Here is an 18,241-nt window from a genome sequence, read left to right as displayed (position 1 = left end):
CCAGGTAAATGATTAAATACGTACATAATTTCCTTGACTGTTTCACTGTGAGATGATCTTGTCTATCACTGAATAAGAAAATGCATTGAATGCTTTGCACCATGAGAATATGGATTAATCAAAATTAATTGGATCTAGAAGAAATGCTTCTAGGGTGGATGGCTGTGTTTTTTTTCAGAAGCTCTGTAATACATTTTGGATAGATGGACTGTATGGATACTTAGACTTGTTTTACAAGGCAAGATGTTGCACTAATGTTACTTCAATATAGTGGTATGCATTAGGCAAGTCCTGATCCATTCATTTCCACTCGTATCAAAAATCACTAGTTTAGGAACAGGTCTGACTAGAAAATTACTCCTCTTTTCAAGGAAGTTATCAGTGAACAAAAAGAGAGTCTTTGCCAGTTTTAGACATAATGTAAACAGAATATTTTAAAGTCCTGATTAGAATACTGCAGAACTTGCAGTTTGTGCTCCAATTCAATACAGGATCTTAAATGTGGAGCTCAGGTACTTAGATGTGTTAAGAAATTTTATTTACAACAAAGTGGCTTGCTCCAACTGAACAGAAAGAATTTGGTGACCACACATAGTGAGTCCAAGGACTAGAAGGATTTTAAGTTGCAACTTTTACACCAAAAGCAAATAGTCTACTTGGCCAGTCCAAAGTTGAGAAAACGACAGTGCTCCTCTAGCAGTTCTCAGCAAACAGCCACGTATATGAGCTGCATTTACAACTGTAGTAGCACAATGGCATTTTTGCTGAAGTTGTCTGTATTTACTTTTAAATTCTAAAAGTCTCTCTTCTGCCTTATGTTACCATTTTCTTTATTTTAAAGCACAAAGCCTAATCTAGGCATGGAATCACAAGAAAGCAAACTTTCCATTACAGTAAAAATGGCCCAGTTCACTTTTTTGCTTGTTTAAATTGTTGACAAAAGGCCTTTTATCAAGGATATGAAAGACAGTGTGGTTACTAAAACTCCCTTCAGTCTCTATGATTGTATTTAAAACTTTAGAAATTTGGCTTCAGACCTAAATACTGCTTGAAAGTTTCAAAATCTTAGTTGGAATTTTAGTACATAATCCTAATACAGTGATCTGTCCTTGCATGTATTAAAGCTGTTTCAAATATTTATTCAGATTAACTGGCAGTTATTTCCTGATGGACTTCTTTACTTGAGTTCCAACCTAGATTTGCATTTAGGTTTCAACTTGTTGGAATTGGTGGTGTGATTGTGCATTACTTGGTTTTTTTTTGGTTGGTTTTTTTTTTTTTCTTTTTTTTTTGCATCATGGCATATATCTTCCTTCTCTGCATACCCCCAAACCACGTTAGTTATTTATTAATTTTATTATGAAATCTTGTTTGCAAATAGTTGTAGTTTCACGAATTTTTAGAATTAAGACACAGAAAAAAATATTTTTATTGGAGTTCATGCTACCAATTACGTACTAAATGAATCATAAGCTGGAGAACAGGAAGGGTTCAGCCTAAATGAGACGAGTTACTCTCGTTACTCTCCCACAAAAATTCAGCAAGTGACAGGCAGTTCAGTCTCTGGGGAGAAAAACCTTATTGAGTGCTCCGTGGTCTGAGCTGATCAGAGCATAGATGACGGTCTGAGAAGCCAAGAAAGAAACTCTTGTGAAATTAGGGGCGGGCAATTCAATAGAAATCATTTGAGAAAAGTTGCTGGTTTGCACTGAGCAAGTAAGTTGCCATGCTTGTGAAGGGAAGATATGCTTCAATGGAAAGTGAATTCATCATTATGTAATCCAATATCAGAAAGATGCACACCATTTTCATAAAGGTCATGAAACCAAATGAAATTTGGATTCAGTGGGAGTGGATTTCAGTCCCATGTTTTAAGTTTTCAGAAGAGGCATGCTTCTAGAACATGTGTATCTGAGGAAAAAACAGCAACAAGCAAGGAATCACTTGGAACAGTCCTGCACTTAGGTCAGACAAAGTGGATGTTCTTTTTGCCTAAACAGTTCTAGAAGTAGATTGTGTATTGTTTTACAAATAACGTTGCTGCCAGAAACTCCAACTGTTATGCTACATTTCCAAAAGTACTCATTGATGATAAGTATGATATTCTTCCTGGGATGGAGTGCTAACTCCTGGTACTTTACCTCAGGGACATTTGTCAAAAAGTTTTCTAGACTCAACCACCTGCTAGTAGTCTGTTTAGAGCACTGAAAGTGTCACCTGCTTTCAGCTGAGCCCTGGTCTGATGAGGATAAACAAAGCACATGGCATGAACAGCAAGGTACTGTCAGACTAACATCAAAGCTGCAGTGTGTTAGCTTCTGCATAGAAATCTCAGTGTAATTTAATTCAAACAATGGATTTGTTTCCCCAAGGAAATTGTATATCCAAAGTGTCTTTCATGGATCTTTGCACAGAAGTCAGATCATATGCTGTAAAAGCAACCAGCGCATTTACAGTTATTTAGAACGGAAACATTTAGAGGCTGCTAAAACAAAGCTTTTAGTCCTTTGGGATGTAATTTGTTTAGAAACGAAACATTCACTTGAAGATAAACAGGAGCAGACATTGATTCTGCTAAACAGAACATTTCTAAGTAAATTGAAAATGGCTTCCCACAACTACAATAACACTTGTAAGAATTAAAAATGTCCTGATGGAAGGTTTGATCCTGGAGAATCAGGATCTGGAAAACTTATACATGCTAGAATGGAGCTCTTTGTATAATACAACCACGAGTTAGGCTGTTGCAGGGAAAATTGTTCAACTCGTGGTCTGGACCAGATCAGTATTAAAGCAGGTAGGTAGCACCATGTTATTTACTGGATTTCAAATGGGCAGTCATTCAAGATAGCTACAATAGTACTCACAAAATGTTAGTGAAGACCTACAATTCTTTAAAAGTAGAGACTGCTGCTGCAGGTGGTTTCTATGCATGAGAAAGTTCAGCTGGACTCGTTGCATGAGAAGTTTATGAAAATGATATTGTCTAGACATGTTAAAGCATGAATCCAGTCCAGGAAATGACAAGGAACTACTGGACTTGTAAACAAGTGTGGATCTCAGGGTGAAGATCCTGGGATTTTTGTCTTCCCCATTCAAAAATGAAAAGGGGATCACTGGAGTGCCTGAAAGTGTTAGAAACATTATATGGAACTACACAAGACAGGAAGTATTTGTTTCTTCATATTGACTTTCCAAAATGTTACTTAAAATCACTTTGGGAAAAATACTCTATTTAGTTTCATTCTTCCCTAGTGTGCTGATAAAGAAGAATGAGGAATTTTGCAATTGTTCTTTACAATAAGGACCTCTGTTTATTTATATATCTTTGGGGGCAGTCTTGTAGTATTGATATTGTGGGGCTGGACTTCTGCTAAACATGTGCTGGTACCTCTGAAGCACAGACCAGGATGTGAATAATCCAAATCCTTTATTGCAGGTTCTGACACCCCTTGTATACATTTCCAAGTTCTCTCTTGTAACTTTCCAGCCCCCCAACACTTCAACTGGACACAAGTCTCCTTCCTGTCTAGGTATTAACTGCCCACGCAAGTGCTCATCCACTCAGAGCCACGAGTTGCTTCTATGAATGCCATTGGAATGCAATTTCAGTGCCCAGTTGTTTCAGTGCCCAGATGTGGAAAGACTCAAAGGAACTTCATTTGGGTTCGTCAGTCTTTGCACATACCATCAATTACAAGGTTGGAAGCTCAACTATATAATATATACTACAAGTGAAGAGAAACACATGGAGAACACAAAATGGTGGCTGTAGTATAAATATGTTTAATTAGCAGTAAAAAGGGTTAAAGAAGGTTCTAAATATTTTTGTTGTATATTGCTTAGAATGAAGGCATAACTATTAATGAGTTAGTAAATATTTGTCTGAGGCTCTGTTTTTACAGTAGGTGGTTCCTCTTAAGTTTTAACTTGTTCAGTCTCATGATTTTGATTTGCAAGTCTCTGGAATTTTCCCAGCAGAGGTAACTGTCAATACTACTGTCATGTATCTTTTGCTCTTCTTACACTTAGCATTTCTCTCGGAGAAATCAGAGGATTAGAAAACATGCTCAGTTTGCCACTTCTGTATCTGTTATAACAAGAATTTGAAAAAGGTTATTTGTGTTTTTGAACTGGCATGCCTCTTTTGTCCCTGAAACAATTCACGTTAAGTTGAGAAGATAGAGTGGTTTCTAACAGCTTCCTAAAAGCTGTCATAACTATTACACTCTCCAGAATTTGAAATATCTTTGCAATCTTTTCTTTTGCAAGAGAACGAACTGCCTCTGTCTATTCTTGTGTAAATATTGAGCTGCATTTCTTATTTGCTTTCCATTGCTGATGTTACAAAATTGCTTGTTTAAATGATTTCTGATCTAAATTTATGTGATACATTCTAGAGTATAATCACTGGTAATATTAGCAGGAATGTGGAAAATGCAATTTATTTTTTTTCTATTTTCCCTTCAGAAGTGCAGTAAATTGTTGACCTTTTCTACTTCAAAAGACAAATTCATTTTTATTATATACCTTGTATCTTGATATCTTGTTGACTATAGTACATTATGAATTTTACTGGGTAACATAGTCTGGCTTCCTACCAAGAACAAGCTTTACCTTACTACAGTTCATTGAAATGTCTGGCTGCTTTGGAACACAAGAAAAATCTATTGACAGATGTCCTGACAAGGCAATAATGAAAAGGTCATACTACATTTCCTGCAGCATTTATCTTGTGGGGCTTTTTTGGGCAATGTGTACCATAAACTAGATCAAATTATATCTAATTAGAAACGCCAATTGCTAGAATGAAAGTTAAAAAGCTATTAAATGCTTGTATTGAAATAATTGCACATTATATTTCAAAATTCTAGAAGTGTTTAATGGCATCTTATCAACATTCACATCCAGTCTTAAAACTTTTTAACTTTTCTAAAGATCAAGGTCACAAAGCTCAGCAGTTCTTGTTTTATGGAGCCTTGGGGCCATTTTGAACTATTACTACTTCAAGAATTGTTGATTATGATTGAATACTGGAACAAAAGTACATCATAGACATTCTGTGCAAGCCTTTCCTGACAACATAATCAGTGCGTGGAATTACAAACGCCTAATATTCAGTGACAATTATGAAAATGCTTGCTGATCAATTTTTTATCTCTCCTTGATAAGTTACAGCTTATTGTAAACTACACAATAAATTGTTGTAAACTAAACTAGAAATAAGTATGCCAATCGTGTCCTTTATCATAATGTTCTAATTTTATAAAGCACGGTAAAAATAACTGGTTATGCTAAAAAAGTTCACTCTGTTTATTTACAGCAGTAATTTAGATAAGCTTAGAACAGGCTATTTTGAAAAGAGACAGAGTTCTACAGAGGTCCTTTATCTGGATTCAGGAGCTTTTTAGATTCACAGACTCTTAATTACATCGGTGACAGTGCCATTGCTGTTATGGCACAGGTAAAATCAGGTACTTTAAGTTTACATTTTGCACTACTTTAAAATAATTTCTTTTTTTTTTTTTTTTACCAAACCTTTTATGTGTGTACAATATCAACAGTAAACTTTAATACATCCTATTGAGCTGCATATGTTATAATATTTCAATCTAAATTTAGTCCAAACTCAAATGGGAGTGAAATTTACTAAGAATATTTTTCCATAACACTTGCTTCTAATTGGGAACCATGTGGATTCTAACTAGCACCTTGAAAAAGACCAACATACAGTAAGTCTGACTTTGCCTCTGCATTTTGTGAAGAAGTGATGTTGATCAGTGTACAGTATTCTACGTTTTGTAGAACTTAATTTCCCAGCTGCAAGATATGGCTCAAAATATAACTTCATCAGTTGTTCAACTGCTGCTTACAACTTTTTCCCTCTATTTTGTCTTCCAGTTATCAGTGTATTATATGCCCAAGTATAGCAGAAGTACTTCCTAAGCCCAGTTGCCGATATTTTAGTTTATTTTATCCTATCAGAATGGACTAAATGAACAAAAAGGATCTTTCAGATCAACTCTGTGTTCTAAGGTGAGTTATCAGTCAATATCCTCACAGAAATTACTGTTATCTTACATTGATGAATATTCTATAACTCATGTATTATACAGCTGAAGGGGAACTGTTAGTTTGGGGCTTGAGCTGATAACTGAGCACCTGGTGAAGAGGTGTGGCTCTCTTGGGGAGTGCAGGCAGATTGTTTGCAGCTGTGCTCCCCAGGTGATCAGCAGTAGACCCAGTATGCAGCCACTCTGGGATCATAAAAGGGGCCAGCCTCTTAAGGGAGAATGTCTCTTTAATATAGAATGCTTTTTTAGGAAGGAGAGCTGTGTAGCTAGAGTGCTTTTTCCCCAGCTTGGTGAGTACTGTTTTTCCTGTTTGTCTACCTGCAAATACTTTACCTGGTATCCCCAACAACCCATCAGAAGCAATTTTGCTTCTTCATAAGTAAGGAACAACACATAAGTACAATCCACTTAGATCTAGTGTGGGGGGAAAATGGTTACTGGAGAAGAATTTCTCTAACAACACAGATGATATAGCTTCAAGACTGATTAATTTAATTTTCATTAAGAATCTTTTCAGAATCGGATGGCTTTACACTCAATAAAAAGCAAAGCTGGTGTGAAGAAAGTGACAAGATGGCAGGTTTGTAGTAGTTTCTTAATACTATTATTATTTTTTAAAAGCATATTGTATTTATAAAGTGCTTTTACTTCTAGTGATGTGTTTTTATAATCAAGAAGGGGTTAAATTATATGTGATTTGCACTTGATGTATTTAGCTACAAAAAATACCAAGATCTGAATGATTCAGTGCAGGTGAGCTTTATGTTCACATCTACAGGTTTTTTTTCTATTCTCTTTCTTAGTAAAGTATTGTTGATAAATCAGTAAACTCATTTTGTTTTATATCATGTGATTTGAGCACTTTTTTTTATTACCCTGGAACTCATTGCATTTAGAAACTTTCCTTAACCAAATCAATTATAACAGTAACGAATGTTTAGATAATTTGAACTTTGCTGCACAGTGAAACTGTTCTTGTTTGTTATAACTTGCAAAGTATGCTTTATGAAAACCAAACAAACCGTCTTTGAAAAAATTTCCCCTCGGGCATCTTAGTTAAAGTCAGGGTTTTCATCATTGTCATGGTTCTTAAGTCTACTCTTAGTAGTGCAAAGGTTATAAAAATGCTAATTTAAAGTAAGAAATATAAAGAAAGGACCAATAGTGATTATTTCTTTTCCTCTGACATTGTCAAATGAGGACTAGATTCTTAGTAGAAAGATTGCTTAAATAGGGCTCATTCCATATAGCTGAGAACTTAGTCTCACTCATGAAAGCTTACCTAACTCAAGTCCTTGAAAATTTTCCAGTTCTTAACTCTGGGTTTTTGTTGTGCTCTACTGAAATATAAATAGTAGGGGGAAAAAAAAATAAATCATATAGTGGCACGTAGGCTTATTGCACATCAGGATAAATTACAAGAGACTGATGGCACTGAAGTCATAAAACATTATGACTTTATATTCTGTTAGTGATGAACCACAATTATATTAGCCAAGAACAAGAGATTACTCACAATAAAACACGATTTGGTGTGAATACAGGCTACTCATTATATATGGGGTGTATGTAAAATAGTTTAGCTCCAAGGGTGAGTTCCCAGAATTAGAATGACCTTTTCATTTTCCTGAGTTATCAGTCTGTTTCCATAGTACAGATAATTTTTTCATCATATATCTTAAGAATGAATCTGTAGAGAAAGGAGCTGTGTTGAAATGTTACTCCAAGCCTCTTTTCTCTCAGCAATTAAATTTGTTTCCACTGTGTCCTGGTTGTATTGAAAATTAGGAGGCAAGGATTAAACCATATTGGGGAGGCCTGATTAGTGTTGCCCCAGCTGTCTGGGCTCAGCTGTGGTGGGGTGGGCTAGGCATGTACTGCTGAATGTAGGGGGTTGCACAGCTGAGACAGTGGCTGTGTGCTGGTCAGTGTGGGTTGCAGCTGGAACTGTAGCAGAAAAGACCAGGAGAAAAAAGCCAATTTATGTAAGATCTACTCACCAAGGAGACATTGAGCATTCCATACTTCAGGATAGCTTGGCCATTACAGTGGGTGTTTTTCACGTGGAAGGAACATTTCCTTTCTGAGAGGACTAGAAGAAGGGTGGAAGAAATCCTGAGGGAAGTGCCTCTGCAACTTAGTGCTGTGCCAGAGCATGGGGAAACACTGCCACAGCTGCTGTGTGTGAGTGGGGACAGTCCTTCTGTAATTGCTGTTGTGGTGGGGATGTGCCTGAGGGGACACAGCCTGCAGCCAGCATCACTGAGCATGGCAGGACCTGTGAGAAACAGAGCTGCAGAAGCTGCTCGTTTTCCTGCAACAACTGCCCCACCACCTTTCATCTCCTCAGAGGAAAGTCTCACGGAGTGGCAGTGAAAATGATATAACTTCAAAACAGGAGGAAAAGGGTCTCCCTGAGTGTGTTAGGTTTTTTAATTCTTATATTTGAGGCAGTGGTCACTGGTCTGCTTTGTTGTGCAGTGAATTAGACTAAGAAAAATGGGGATGTGGTTCCCTCTGAGATCCTGGGGGGGCTGCATGGAAAATGAGCCATTTTGCAAGTTCCAATCACTAACAGTGAGTTGAAGTAAAATGCCCCCACCTGTGGCTCCTGTGAGGTCCAGGGGGAAAGCAGGTGTAGCTTTTACCCCTCTTGTTAGGCATGAGCATGGATGGGAGGTGATCACCAGAACAACAAATGGCAATTCAAGTAGTGAATCAGAGACTTGTTAGATATGTTAGGGGTCTGTGGAACTGGGTGAAAAGATATGGAAATACAAACTCAGGACTCTCAATTTAGGAGTATCAAATCAGTTTAATGGCAGAGGTTCTAGAAGACTACTTTTTTCTTTGTTTTTCTCCTCAGTGAATTTAGTGTCATTGGCATGTGGAATTTCCTTTGGTCAGTTCATATCATCATGTTGTATAGACAGCAGCTCTGCAGACAGCACAGCAGCTCTGCTTCATGGCTTCAGGTAAGATAATATTTTTGAAGCAGTTTTCTCCTGGCATGTGTAGTGTTATTAATCATCCATGAAAATTTTTAAATATGTTGTTACGTGGTTGAATTTACAACTTGGCATGTTCTCTGTATTCAAGTGTGGTAATCAATTTGTTTGATGCTTCTTAAAATGTAATGTAAATCTGTTAACTACTAGAGCTCAGTCGCTAGCCTGGCACTCTCTTCAGTACTAACATGGTTTTAGTTCACTGTTCTCTGGCTTGAAGTTAATTAAATCCTTCTGAGTTCAGAGGATCTGCTGGCAATTTGCTAGATTTGAAGGCAGCTAGACTTTGTCTGTATTGTTTTTGGAAAAGATGCATTTAGTTTTCTTCCTGCATTTATTGTATTCTTCAAGACGCATCTTGAAGTTATGAGATGCCTCAGTATTTCAGTACTGTTTACTACTATTTGTATAAGTGAACAATCAAAATCATAGTTCACTGTGCACATTTATGTGCTATGAGAATCTTCGTGTAATTGAGGGATATAAACTTAGTATTCATAATTCAATGTTCGTGCTACTGTAAGAAAAAATACACTTGAAAACATCATAGTTGCCATTAAATAGGGCTTATCAGCCAGCTGCTTTGGCACTCTGCTGCTTAAACACACTGTAAAAACAACAAAGCAAATATGATTGTGTAAGTACGTTGCTTACTACATAGAGACAATTAGAATTTGGAGCTAAATCTATAGAACTTAAGAGAAAACAAGTCTGTTACGGTATTTAACCATTGAGTATCACAATCCATTTCACTTCATGTGATCATTGTTGCATTGTCGTACATAACACAAATGTAAATAAAAGCAAACAAACACCTAAAAACAAGATAGTAATGTGAGATCTTGTCCTATCAAGAGTTTTGTTGGCGCATGAAGTTACGCTTTTATAAAATAAATAAATAAAACAAACAAACAGATAAACCATTACATTATTATTTCCTCCAAGTGGATCATTAAAACTAAGTATATGAGAAAGAAATTTCACTGAAATCTGGACAGTCTAGATATTTAAAAAGAAAAAAATACATACAAATTTACCCTTTAGGGTTAGATTTACATTATTTCAAACAACTGTGGTGGCAGCTCAAGTACTTCATAATAGTATAAAGAGCTCTTCTGAGATCTGCATGAGTATTACCTGTGGAAGTCATTATGTCCCCAGAGCCAGGATGAGTATGAGATGGGACCAACTGCAGATGGCTGACTTGAGTTATACTATTTGTACATTCAGTAAATATTGAGTTTCAAGAATGGACCGTAATCGTTTGTGCTGCAGGACTCTTTATGTGGTTTCTACAAACAAAGCAGTCTCTTATTAAGGGTAATAATATCTGCTGGAGCTTACAACTACTTTTGCAATAATTGACGTAGCAACTGTACTGCATTACTGATGTTATATGCGCAGACTTAATAACTCTAGTCTTTGGTGGTGTTTTTGAATAAAATTGTACTGAATTTAGAAAATCTTTACAGTTGAAAGGGACTTAGGCTTAGTATTAATAGTTATGAATGAATATCAGATAGACTGTTGTAATTTTACGGTGTTTTGATCTCTGAGGAGGAGGACAAGCCTATTTTCTAATCTAGAATCATATAATGGCTTGGTTTGGAGAGGACCTTAAGGATCACGTAGCTCCAACCTCCTGCCCTGGTCTGCATTGCCACCCACTGGATCAGGCTGCTCAGGATCCCATCATAACATGAAGCTATATCTTGCTGTTACTGTATTACTGTGCACACAGTAATAATAAAACAGCAGATACCTTGAATGTCTAGTGATCTCTGCTTTGTTGTTGTGAGAAACACTTTTGCACCTAGTTCTAGGTATTTTCGGTTGCATATAGTATCTGGTGATTGTAACTATTCAGAACTGCAAAGAGTTGTGGTCTTTGAAATGAGCATCTTTTGGAGAGCTTTCTGTAATGCAACTCATCAAAGGGATTTCTTATTAACATATGTTATACCTGAACCTTTGAAGATGCAGTGCTTATGGATCAGAGTTGTGTACACATTTCATTATTCATTCAGGCACCTTTATGTTATATTAAACTGTTAGTCTTCAAAGTAGTTTGCTGTGCTTTTGGATTTTGGAGAGGGATTGTTTTAGAGGAGAAATTCAGGATTTATCTGTTTTAGAAGAAAAGTTTCTTTTTAAAGCTTACTTTACAGTCCACTTCAAAGCTGCAGTTGCAATTCAAATACTCAAACACACATCTGAAGCATCCCCTACTAATGTGATAAACTGACTTCTTTCTTTGGCTCCATATGGAGGTCAAAATCCAGCATCCCTTAGTACTGTGAAAAGCAAATTAATAATATTCTTTGAGCACCTGACAAATGAGTGTTGTGATGACTTTCATACTGTATTTATCAGGATAAAGTTGCAGTGTTAGTAGTAGCAAACATTACATCTGCATAGATAGAAATATACTATTTCTATATGTATGACTTCTCCAAATAAAACAATCTATGGTTAAGGAAAGCCCCAAGCCACTCTGAAATGTTTTAGTCATGTTGGCTTTGACAGAGAAAAAATGCTTGGTAGGTCTAGGATATCAAATCCTTTAAGAACATTTTGTCAAGTTCTTTCTGCTGTCTCCCACAAAGCACTGTTCACACTAACGTTTATCCCTTTCAAATGGATTAAAGAGAGCCTTACTGAAATTATCATAGCACCACTGGAAACATTTTCATTAGATCAGAAGAGCTTTAACTGTAGATGTTTTATGGGCTTCAGCATTTTCTATCACCATTAAATCATAGAAGGCTCAGTCCTTCTGGTACAAGTTTTAGGAAGTCGAGTTGCTTATATAATGAAAGGTGTAACAAAGCTTCATAAAAGCATGAAGCATGACTTCTCCACGTGTGAAGTCAATTAGATGTGAAAATTTATATGTGCTGGTACATTCTTGCATTTCTTACCTATGCTTTTTTTTTTGCTTTTTTTTTTGGGGGGGGGGGGGAGGGGGGGGGAAGTATTGAAACTAAAAACTGAAATCTGTAGACTGTTCTACATTAGTAGCAAATTTACTGTAGGAGGAATTTTTGTGTCTTTAGTGAGCTGGGGAGTTCCATTAGTCTGTCCTTAAAATGGTTGACCCTGTAATACAATATTACACTTAGACTTATGTGGTATTTCTACAACATGCTTTTAACAGCCACCTCTGTAAGGTATGAAGTTCTATGAGCCCCACATTGTATTGTTCCCATAGAGCTCCTGAGTGTAGTGTGAAAGTGATGTGAGTAAATAGGAAGAACTCTGTTGTATCCTTTTATTTTTTAAATTATTACATTTGGAGGACTTAGAAGAACAATAAGTCCTAAAGAACTGTCACCTGAAAATTGTTTTTCAGGATGTGTTTTTCAGACTTGATCATCTTTGAGTATCTTGACATGAGCTTAACTGTTAGCTTCTATCTTAATACTGTATATCTGAACAGAACAGAGTAGCAATAACCTATCAGAGCAAAGTAGAAAGGATAGTTGGTGGCTGTCTTGTTACTTAATTTTACTTCTTCTCTGCCTTATCAAACCTGGCAGTTGCTGTTACTTAAGTTGTAATACCTCCAATGAACTATTAATTTGAGAAAAATAAATTAGCATAAAAATTAAATATAACTTTTCAGTAGCTTGAAAGTTTATGTAAATGACCAATTTCAAAAAGAACTTAAAGTAATCAGACAAATTCACTTCTCTAACTGAACATAAAATGTTCTTTGCAAATCTCATTATATGCAGCTCATGAGAATGTAATTAACTTCCTAATTTATATGCAGATAGCCATCTAAATGTCAAAGCACTTTTATTCAGCAAATTCCTTCCCATTTCTGTATCAGTACTTCAAAAAAAAAAAGTGCAAGAAAACTTCACAGAGGCTATATGAGAGGCATCCAGTCTTTCTTCAATACGATTTTGACTGTTCTTCTAACCAGAAGTGCTTTCAGTTGTCTCTGTTTTCAGAACATATTCTACATCATGTGGTTTTATACATTTGTCTGTTTTAGTGTGATTGTTAGTGCAAAGTATGTGTAATGAAACAACTTGGGTTTGGGTTTAGTTTGAAATGTGTTCTTTGTGAAGTCAGGAAAAATTATATTACTATAGTCTCTGTACCTCATCCTGTGGTTTGAAATCATCTATACAGCACTGCATCATTTCAATGCTTTAGATGTGAATATAAGAATGAAGTGAATCTAAAGTAATCGACTATCAAAACTATACATCAAATGCATAAGAGAGGTTTCCAGCAAGCAAGAAGGAAGGTTAAGGACAGAATGATTTTGTTAGAAAAGATGTGAAGAGAAGTAAGATTACTATGATAAAATATAGATGTATGATAAAACAGATACATATTGATTTAAAATATTGCTTTTGAAAAAATTTTAACCTTTCTAAGTTTTAAATGTAATATGCTTAAACTGGTATCTACCAGAGAAAAATATTCCTTGTTCCACAATCATACCTTATTCATCAGTGCTTCTTGACAGTAAATATCTGAGAAGAACTGTTTTCAGTGATAAGTACAGGGAGAATAAACTGTCATCCAAAATGTCTGTGAAACCCAAGAAATATCCTCCTAATTATATGCAGCCTAGGCAAGCTAAAAGGTTGAATGCTCATACTGTGGTGAGTTTGTGTAAGGAATGTTGTCACATGCGTTATACAACCATGCAGGAATACAGAGTTAATATTATGTGATAAAACATGCTGTTTTATCTCTTTGGTTAAATCTTACACATCAGATGAACTGGGGGGTGGGAGGGATGAAGCAGGAGGAAGGGGGAAGAAGATGATTAACTTTTCAATAGCCAAATTTTCATGTCTACCCCGTCACTTTTAAAGTTTCTAATGGAAGCAACCATGACTATTCTGTACAGATCAGCACGTTGGAGGCCAGTGTAATCTTAGATTTGATATTCTGGTGGTTTATAAATACTGTAGTGGAGGTAGACTCATTATCCTTGTTTACCGTAAACAGAAGTGAAACAGGCTTATATGGGAATATACCGACAGTGATTGAAGAATTTCAGGTAGCATCCAAGTAAAAAAAATTCAGATACCCTGTAGTTTTGAAATTAAGTGTAATGAAAGATCTTCTTTTTCTCAATTATTTCATGTGCTGAATTACTTCGGCTTATCTGTCTAGCAGCAATACGATTTCCCTGAATTTTAAATACGTTTTTTCTCACCAGTAACACTGTGTTTTCCTTTTGCATAGTATGCATGGTACTTTTCCTTCTGTTCGGGACTGTGTTGTTGTTTTTTTTTCTCCCCATGAGATTCCTAGTTAGTATTCATCAAGAAAATTATTAATTTATATTAAGATATAGCCTCCCTTTACTGTATCATGGAAACAAATAATTGTTCATTCTTTAATACTCTTCTTCATAGTTCAGTTTTTCCACATATTGTAGAGTTCAACATTCATCTAAAAATTCCAAATAACTTAAACACTGAGATTAGAAGCTTGAGTTTCTTACGTGTGATTTGCTGAATATTATCTTGCTTTTTTCTCTATAAATGTTTGTTTTATCCATGCATCGTGAACTAGTAGTTCACAAGCCTGGCTTAACTGACTGGTTGAGTGAAGCAGGATAATGTGGAACATTGTAAAATCTTACTAAAATTGAAAAGAAAAATGCATAATTTCCTGCATATAATTTAAGGTCCATGCTGTATGATTCAAACACCTTAGATATAGTACAGTATATCTACAGTGTGGAACAATATGTGTGTTTTATACTAACCTACACTACTCTGGTAGTGTTGATGTCAGTGGAGATGCTCAGGGTCAGGCTGGGTGGGGCTACCTGATGTAGCTGTCCCTGTTCATTGTAGGGTAGTTGGACTAGACGATAAGGGTCCCTTCCAGCTTAAAACAATTCTATAATTCTATAGGCAGAGAGATAGAACAGATACATTGCTATTGAGTTAATAGTCAGTGCTGTCTAATTAGTGAGAGCTTTAAAGAAATACTGTAGTAGTTATGACAACCATCCTGTCTTGTTTATGTTTCCAATTAGCATTCATTTTCATTCGCATGGCTAACTCCAGTTAGTAATAGGATGATTCATTGTGTACTAGTCCCAGTAAGATCAGCAGAGATCCAGTTATTAACATGGTCATTTTGACCTTGTAGGCTCTCTTCCTTTTACACCAAGTAACAAACCATAATGTTTTAATTTAAAAGGAAACTGACAAGTTTGGTTATTGTATGTTGTCTTAACCTTCTTTGAACTTTATGTATCATTTTCTGGAATAGCTGTTTTCATAATGTTTGGAATGCTACATGGAAAATGTGAAATATTTTGGAATAGAACAGTATCTCCAACCCTAACTTGAGTAAAAAGGCAACAAGAGGAGGTACTGGTATGTCATATGCAGGTATTGAAAAACAGATGTTGGGTAATTTTCAAAAATGCATTTAGTGGCTGAACTTTCCACAAGTGAACTTAATATTTAGATGACACATTTACTTTTTAAGGTGTAGCTTTTCCTGCCATTTTCTAAAAGGGCATATTGCTGTTTTTCAAGATATAGTAGATGTGTGGTTGTAAATAAATCAATTTCTTACATGTTTTTAAACTGGCTAGAGGGAGAAAAGAGTAGCTGAGTGAATGCATCAATTTGGCTCAGTTTATTTCTTAGGCTTCTGCTCCTTTACTGCTGGAAGCAGTGTATACAGAGGAAAATAGGAAGGGAATGATATTCTATAGTTTTGCCCTTAAAAAAATAAAAAATAAAAATAAAAATCCCTCCTTGTGTATGTTCTCGACTATATTTGAAAATGATGGTCCTCTTTCAAAATATATAAATAGTGAAAGCTAAACTGAACAGATACAGTCACACTCAAAATTCCAATGATTGTCATAATGGCTGCTGTGAGCTTCTGATTTGCTGTGTTATACACATATAAAATGAAATTAATACCGTTTTAATAAACTTCCTCTATGAGAGCTGTAACACATCTGGTTAAATGTTTTATGGAGTATGTATCTGGGTTAATTTCAGCCATCTAATCAATAAAACACACTGATATTTATGCAAGGTAAACTTAATATGCAAAATCAGGCACTTTGTAGAATGCAACAGAGGCTAGATCAGAACTTATTCTTAAGTATTAAATAACTGGATAATTGTATATGTAATTATTAAAAACCAGGGAGAAAATATCTTCTCTGAAAACTAGTGGAGTTGTTATTGAGGATATCAACGGGTTTAAACTCTCTTGGAGTAAATGTTGTATTTGGCTTAAACCCCATTTGTCTATTTCAGCTTTGCAATTATTTCACCATGAAAATAATTTTTTAGTCAGTGTTTATGATTTGTACAATGACTTGCTCTTGTACTTTATGCAGGGATATTGTATAAATAACTCATGTTCTTGTTACTAGCCACCTACTGCATTATTTACGATTAAATACTGGAGGCTTGTCTTCTGCCTAATGAATGTGGCAGGTACTTTTCTTCAGAGTCATTGAATTAAGATCTTCATAGGTGCAGTTTGGATTTTGGCTTCCCCATTTCTGCATGCTGTTTGAAATGATTCCTCATGTATTCTGATTAGCTGCTGCCTGTGAGCTTGCTTATTGCTATTGTCAGAGATGTTAAACTAGATCATGGACCTAGCACTAACTGTTTCACTGTGGGGCTAGGAGAAGCATTTCCTTGATTTACCCATCACTTTTAGAGAGGATTTGGATTACTTTTGTTGAAGTTCCTGAACTCTGTGAAGATTAAAAAAAACAAAAAATGTATAGACTTTTTTTTTGTCTTCCCTAATAATGCTTGCAGTTGTTTCAAATTATAGCATCTTTCCATGAGAAAGGTTTGGTTTGATCTAGTGTTCCTGCTCTGCCTGTGGCAGTAATAAACTCCTTAAGATCTCAAAGTAACAACTTGAGCATGTGTTCCAAATACATAATGCAACTTATCAGGATAAGAGCACATAATATTGTTATGTCAGGAATGTGAGGTTAAGTGGTGGGAGTTAGGGGAGAGAAGTTACAGAACGAGAGGCAAAGTAGTCTTATTTTTCTGGGAAAATGTTCGTTGTTGTTAGTCCTTTAATAGCTGCTTAAGTTGAAATGCACATCCCCTGGATATACCAGAAGTGTAATCTTTTGAAGGTCCCTCATCTTAAGCCACTTCTAGTGGAAGTGAAATAATGTTATGACAGTTCCTGAAATTTTATTACATTTTACATAATTTGCAAGCTTCGCTTATTTTTTGTGAGTTTAATATTATTCTTATAGCAAACTCTGTATTTTAGCTGTTTCGATTCCAGAAGTATGATGTCTAATTCTGCTTCAGGCAGATTCACTAAAACAAAGCAGTGCCCCAGCCTTCCTCTCTCATAATGATCTAGTAAAACTGACCTGAGCTGTTGTGGTTTTGCATTATTGTTTTTGTAGCATTAAAAAATAAATAGGATTTAGGGGAAAAAAGTAATCTTCTCTTTAAAATAATGAGGTACAACCTGATATGCTTTGAAGCCATAGAGTTAACAGAAGTATTTAGTGAAAAGGAGAATGTTCTGTAGTGATGGTTATTCTTCTAAAATTAAAATGTTATGCCAAATATTTTTTAATAGCCTAAAAATGATTGTTGATAACATCAGATCTCCTTTCAGCTTTCAGGCTGTTTGGGAACATACATACTTCTTGGGTTCCTTCCTTAATTAATCCTAATCCTTAACTTGATCCTCCTCAGTTTGTGTTATCTCTCTTGTTTTACCCTATGTTGTTTTTGTGTTTTTCTTTCTTTTTCTCCCACCCTTCATTGTGAATTGCTTTGAAAATCTTACTAGATTTTTTTTTTTTTAAGACACTATTGCCCAATTAAATGTTAGATTCATTATACAGTGCATCTCTTGTTATTGTACAGAATAATCTGGGCATTAGAAGGAAATTATTCAGTGCCAGCATCTGGCTTCATTCTATTTCATTATACTGTGGGGAGCAGCATAAGTCAGACTATGTGCTTCGACTGTACCCAAACACAACAAACCATAAACAATTTATGTGCTGTCGTGGTGGTTTATTTTCTCATCTTTCTTTTGTACGCAGACTCTGTACTGTTAGGAGCTGGGCTTACTAATAGAAGTTCTTAAACTTATCATGAACCCAGGAGTGGAAAAAAAAGTCAGAAGATGATCAGA

The 18,241-nt window shown here is 35.6% G+C and overlaps 2 long non-coding RNA genes across 2 annotated transcripts in view; both read left to right on the top strand.

Annotated features, from left to right (window-relative positions):
- Positions 1-5,970, top strand: part of LOC146759015 (uncharacterized) — a 32,634-nt gene extending 26,664 nt beyond the window's left edge. Inside the window, exon 3 of the long non-coding RNA XR_014932926.1 lies at positions 5,902-5,970. This is a non-coding gene — a long non-coding RNA (uncharacterized LOC146759015). The remainder of the gene's footprint in view (positions 1-5,901) is intronic.
- Positions 5,971-6,576: 606 nt separating this feature from the next.
- Positions 6,577-18,241, top strand: part of LOC107317093 (uncharacterized) — a 103,549-nt gene continuing 91,884 nt past the window's right edge. Inside the window, exons 1-2 of the long non-coding RNA XR_004308147.2 lie at positions 6,577-6,654; positions 8,941-9,049. This is a non-coding gene — a long non-coding RNA (uncharacterized LOC107317093). The remainder of the gene's footprint in view (positions 6,655-8,940; positions 9,050-18,241) is intronic.

The sequence above is a fragment of the Coturnix japonica genome, chromosome 11, assembly GCF_054131305.1.
Source record: "Coturnix japonica strain WE chromosome 11, WE-NBRP24, whole genome shotgun sequence".
Classification (NCBI taxonomy): domain Eukaryota; kingdom Metazoa; phylum Chordata; class Aves; order Galliformes; family Phasianidae; genus Coturnix; species Coturnix japonica.
Note: the sequence above shows the minus strand (reverse complement) of the source record. Positions and strands in the feature narration are given on the sequence as shown.